The following is a 6024-nucleotide window of genomic DNA, read 5'->3' on the forward strand; positions in this document are numbered from 1 at the left end:
TAAACTAGGAATAAAATTATAATAACAATTGCAGAAAATACTGACTTTTTAAAAAAGTATACGGTAGGTAAAATCGAGGATGTCAAAAATTTGCTCTTTAGGAGCCACCCCAGTGGCGTGGTGGTTGAGTTCGTGCACTCCGCTTTGGATCCTGGGGTTTGCAGGTTCGGATCCCAGGCGTAGACCTACTCATCACGTATCAAGCCATGCTGTGGCAGGCATCCCACACGTAAAGTAGACGAAGATGGGCAAGGATGTTAACCCAGAGCCAATCTTCCTCAGCAAAAAGAGAAGGATTGGCAACAATTGTTAGCTCAGGGCTAATCTTCCTCACTGAAAAAAAAAAAAAGGGTTCGTTAAATGGATCAAGTAAATTGATAAAGCCCAGCAAGATTCATCCAAAAAGGTGGGGATGGGGGAGTTCAAATCAAAAATATAAGATGAGGAATAAAAAGGCAAGTATGCAGATTTCTTAGATGTTAATAAGGCAATACTAGGATTTTATGAACAATTTTATGCCTATGCACTTGGCAATTTAGAAGATATGAACAAATTCCTTGAAAAACACATCTTAAAAAAGTTGACAGCAGAAATAGAAAATCTGAATGACATGATTTATATTAAAGACATTGAACCCATAATCTTAAAAAATCTTCTCATAAAGAAAACTCCAATGATCTCATTCAGGGAAATCTTCCAAACATTTAAGAAATAAAACAAATTTAGACAAATTTTTCCAGAATCCAGAAAGAGAAGTGATACTTCCCAATTCACAAGTTTGATATCCAAGCCTGACAAGGGCATTACAAGAAATGAAAATTACAGTACAGACTCTCACACAAACATAGATGCAACAATTCTAAACAAGATATTAGTTAATCAAATCTAGTGAGAGACAAAGGCTTAATATATCACGTCCAAGTGAGAGTTGTTCTAGAAAGGTAGAGTATTGTAATATCAGAAAGCAGAAGAAATGGAAATCACCACATTAACAGAAAAAAATATATATATATCATTATTCCTATGCATGCAGGAGAAAAGCATTTGATATAATTCAATGCCCATTCATGATTTTTAAAAAATTATTAACAAACCAAAATGGGAGTTAAGTTTCCTAATCTCATAAAGGTTATATAGAAAAATTTGTAGTAAATATCATATTTAATGGAGAATTTAAAAGCTTTCTCCTAAGAATAGGACTGAAATATGAATGTTTTCTATTATCACTTGTATTCAGCACTATTATAGATGTCCTAGTCCATGCAATTAGACAATAAAAAGAAATAAATCTTATAAGATTTGGGGGGCTGGCCCCGTGGCTTAGCGGTTAAGTGAGAGTGCTCCACTACTGGAGGCCCAGGTTCAGATCCCAGGCGCGCACCGATGCACCGCTTCTCCCGCCATGCTGAGGCCACGTCCCACATACAGCAACTAGAAGGATGTGCAGCTGTGACATACCACTATCTACTGGGGCTTTAGGGGGCAAAAAAAAAGGAGGAGGATTGGCACTAGATGTTAGCTCAGAGCCGGTCTTCCTCAGCAAAAAGAGGAGGATTAGCACGGATGTTAGCTCAGGGCTGATCTTCCTCACAAAAAATAAATAAATAAATAAATAAATAAATAAATAAATAAATAAATAAATAAATAAATAAGATTTGGGAAAAAATAAAGCTATCATAGGTTGCATTATTAGCATAAGATGATTGTGTGGTTAGAAAATTTCCTGAAATTTATAATTATTGAAGTTAAGAAGAAATTCAATCAAGTGTATTTCTCTAAACAACAATAAAAAGTGGAAAAGTTTATTTCAAATGTATTTAAAATATTATCAGAAACATCAACTAAGTAAAAATAAATCTAATGAAAGATATACAATTCCATGCATATAAACTATAAAACATTATTGAAAGAAATTAAAGAAATAGGAGTAAAAGGAGAGACAGCTCATATTCATGGATTGGAAGACATAATATAGTAAATATGTCAATTCTCCCCAATAGAGCACTCAAATAAGTAATCAAACAAGGTGTGTGTGTGTAATTGAGAAGTTGATTTTTAAATGTATGTCTGTGGCTGGGGCTCTTAGAAGATGTTTTATGCTCTACAGAATAAGGGACAAGCCACACACCAAAGAAGGGTTAGTATTTTCAGCCTTCTCACCTCAATTCTTTCCATACCAAAATGGCACAAATGAAACTGCTACCATATGGTGGGGACAACATTTGTGTAAAAGAGGAGATACATTGTAGCAGGAACAGCATATAAAGATCTGTCTAGAAAGGTCCACGTCAGCTTTCACTCCTTTAAGCGGGGAGCCTGAACTCATTTAGGATTTAGTAACCCAGCAGCTGCAGTGGACTTCCATTCTCAGTGAGTCACAATTTCATCCATTACTCATTACCTAATACACGAAACTATTTATAGCTTTAAAAGGTAGTGAGCTCCTTTTCAACCTCAGAGAAAACTTAAATCTTTAAGAGAACTACCAAGTTTTCCCTAAGTCAGAAAGCGTCTTTCCCTCCCACTCCACTAAGTTGGGTTTCTTGAGAGCCTCTGAAAGAGTAATACTATAAAATGGAATTATTTTAAACTGGATCCTTAGTATGCTGGTTAGAAGCACTTACATCCCAGACATATTAGGAAATACACTGCGATACACTATGTCCTGAAGATAGCTATGCTATAAAATACTTTCAAATGTTCATTTGAAGTCCAGTCCTAACAGAACTTGTAGCTGCTGCATTCAGGTTTTCCTATCTAGCATATTGATAATCCAGGTTAATAACTGGCTTCAGAGTCTGAGTGTGTTCCAACACTTCTAGTCAAAAGTTGTTCGTACTAATTGAAAAGCAGATGACCGGGTGAGCCTGATTTGGACTGTTTTTCCTAAGTAAGTGTTCACATCTATTTCTAGTTGCCCAGGTAGTACTGACAGCAGGTTTATACCTTCTTGTTCACCTTCTGGTAAAAAGACTCACCAACTCTTCCCACCAACCACACTGATGTCAACCTGGAATTCATCAGTATTTGCCAGTAGCCAAGTTGAGCTGTGCCACTCAGGATTTTGAGGTACCAGAATTTGGGGGCATCCTGGCACCAGTCATGTCAAAATCCACGCTGCAGTCCAGACAGATGTGTTACTGCTTATGCTCGGGCTACTCGCAGCAGCCCCCACCTGTCCCAGGCCTGTCATGTGAGATGAAGGAACTGAAAGTCCTTTCTAACCTACCTGCTGCAAGCTGATCTTCCATGGCAATCTATAGGCATGATGGATTACTAGTGTTCTTTTGAAAATATTATTTGGTCCATCTGTTTTTTTTATTTCCAATGTGCGTGATATTAGTATTTCCTTAGCCTAACAAAAGATACCTTTTTTTCAACTATCCGTTTTTAGATTTATGTTCATATTAGGGTTTTATCAAGCTAAGCCCATAAACCTTGGTGAATTCACATCTGGCAAATGTTCTAGAATTAACACACGGCAGAGGAGTAGATATTTTCTGCTTTTTGCAGGCTCAGTGTTGGCCACAGCAGGGACTCAAGCCCTTTTTTATTTAAGCTTTTTTTTTTAAAGGTATTTTAATTAATTAATTAATTTTTTTGCTGAGAAAGATTCGCCCTAGGCTAACATCTGTTGCCAAGCTTCCTCTTTTTTTTCCCCATCCCCAAAGCCCCAGTATATAGTTGTATATTCCAGTTGTAAGTCCTTCTAGTCCTTCTATGTGAGCCGTTGCCATAGGATGGCTATTGACAGAGGAGTGGTGTGGTTCCACAGCTGAAAACCAAACCCAGGCCGCTGAAGCAGAGTGCATCGAACTTGAACCCCTAGGCCATGAGGCTGGCTCTTTTTTTTTTGCGCTTTTAATCAATGTTTTTCAGGGGGTTTTCCCATGGAAAGACGAAGCGGGGAAGAATCTCCGGTTCAGTCAGCTGCTCTTTATTTCTTCTCCAGGTCGTACACAGCAGGTTCTTCTTCCTTACTAGGGATGTTATGGATTTTTATTTCTCTATATACACATTCGTCTTCCCTACTAAACTATAATCAGGTTCTTGGGGTTTTGTCTTACTTACCTTTGAAGACTGGGTTTGGGGGAGGGGAATCGAAAAGTTACTATAGTACCTAGTAAAACTTAGAAGGATAGCAACCGCTTAATTACTGTATTTATTATTTGAAGTAAGAATGAGATCACAGAGCCTGGTTTACATGACTTTTCAACGCTGTGTGAAATGATCACAAATCCAGGAAATAACAGTGCAGGCAAATGTTGGACAAGTCCCGCTAAGGGAGAGCACCATTAACAGCACCATAGGGGGCATCCTACACACCTAACCATTTAATTTTTACTGAAAATTGAGAATACTAGAAACTTCTCCTTCTACATACTTGTGTAGATAATATGCAACATGTTAAGAAATGTTTGAGGCAACTTTCCCAGAATTAAATTTCTGGAAAAGTCCTCATATACATATCTATATATACCTTATTAGTATATATACTAATTCCTTTCCTTAATCGCCTTAGTATATATTTTTGAGGTATAATTGCTGGTCAAATGATGCTTCTGAAGCTTATATTAATTTACACTCTTAAACATTGAGTAATAAGGCAACCTCTGTCTAGGATATGCTGGTTTAATGGCTTCTTTTATCACTTTTTTTTAATTTGATAATTTCTAAAAGATGACTTTTATTTAGATTTTTCACTTTTTAAATTTCTAGCAAGGTTAGAATATTTTCATATGTTTATAAAACCAAACATTAGATGATTTAGTGAAACAACTTGTATGTAAGCCTTGGTGATTTGTTAAACTGTGATAGGTGCCCACAAAATACAGATAGTACAGCACCTCTTTTAAAAATAATTTTCTGGGGCTGGCCCAGGGGCACAGCGGTTAAGTGCATGTGCTCCACTTAGGCATCCCGGGGTTACAGGTTCGGATCCTGGGCGTGCACGGACACATGGCTTGCCAAGCCATGCTGTGGCAGTGTCCCATATAAAGTAGAGGAATATGGACATGGATGAAAAATAATTTACTAGAGCATATATAGCATGGTGATTATAGTTAATACTGTATTGCATATTTGAAAGTTGCTAAGAGAGTAGATCTTAAAAGTTCTCATCATAAGAAAAAAAATTTGTAACTATGTATGGCGATGGATATAGACTTATTTTTTTTTTTGGTTGTTATGTCTCTGAAATCTCTTTTTTTTTTAAATTTTTTGTTTATTGCAGTAACATTGGTTTATAACATTGTAAAAATTTCAGGTGTACATCATTGTACTTCTATTTCTGCATAGATTACATCATGTTCACCACCAAAATACTAATTACAACCCATCACCACACACATGTACCCAATTATCCCTTTCACCCTCCTCCCTCCCCCCTTGCCCTCTGGTAACCACCAATCCAATCTCTGTCCCTATGTGTTTGTTTATTGTTGTTATTATCTACTACTTAATGAAGGAAATCATACGGTATTTGACCTTCTCCCTCTGACTTATTTCACTTTGCATCATGCCCTCAATGTCCATCCATGTTGTCACAAATGGCTGGATTTCGTCGTTTCTTATGGCTGAGTAGTATTCCATTGTGTATATATACCACAGCTTTTTTATCCATTCGTCCCTTGATGGGCACTTAGGTTGCTTCCAAGTCTTGGCTATCGTGAATAAGGCTGCAATGAACACAGGGGTGGGATATAGACTTATTTTGGTGATTATTTCACAATACATACCAATATACCAATATTGAATCATTATGTCATACATCTAAAACTAATATAATGTTATGTATCAATTACATCTCAATAAAAAATAACTCTCTGTATATTAAAGATAGTTATACACATAATTATTGTGTAAATAATCATATTATATCATATTTTAATATAAATACATATTCATATAAATATCATATATGTGTGTTTATATACATATAGTATTTATATATATATGTATAAAGTATTTGGCTTAAAATTATTCACCAAGGTATATGAATCTAAAAAATAGATTTTATTTTTA

The sequence above is a fragment of the Ceratotherium simum genome, chromosome 7, assembly GCF_057802395.1.
Source record: "Ceratotherium simum simum isolate JZ-2026a chromosome 7, ASM5780239v1, whole genome shotgun sequence".
Taxonomy (NCBI): domain Eukaryota; kingdom Metazoa; phylum Chordata; class Mammalia; order Perissodactyla; family Rhinocerotidae; genus Ceratotherium; species Ceratotherium simum.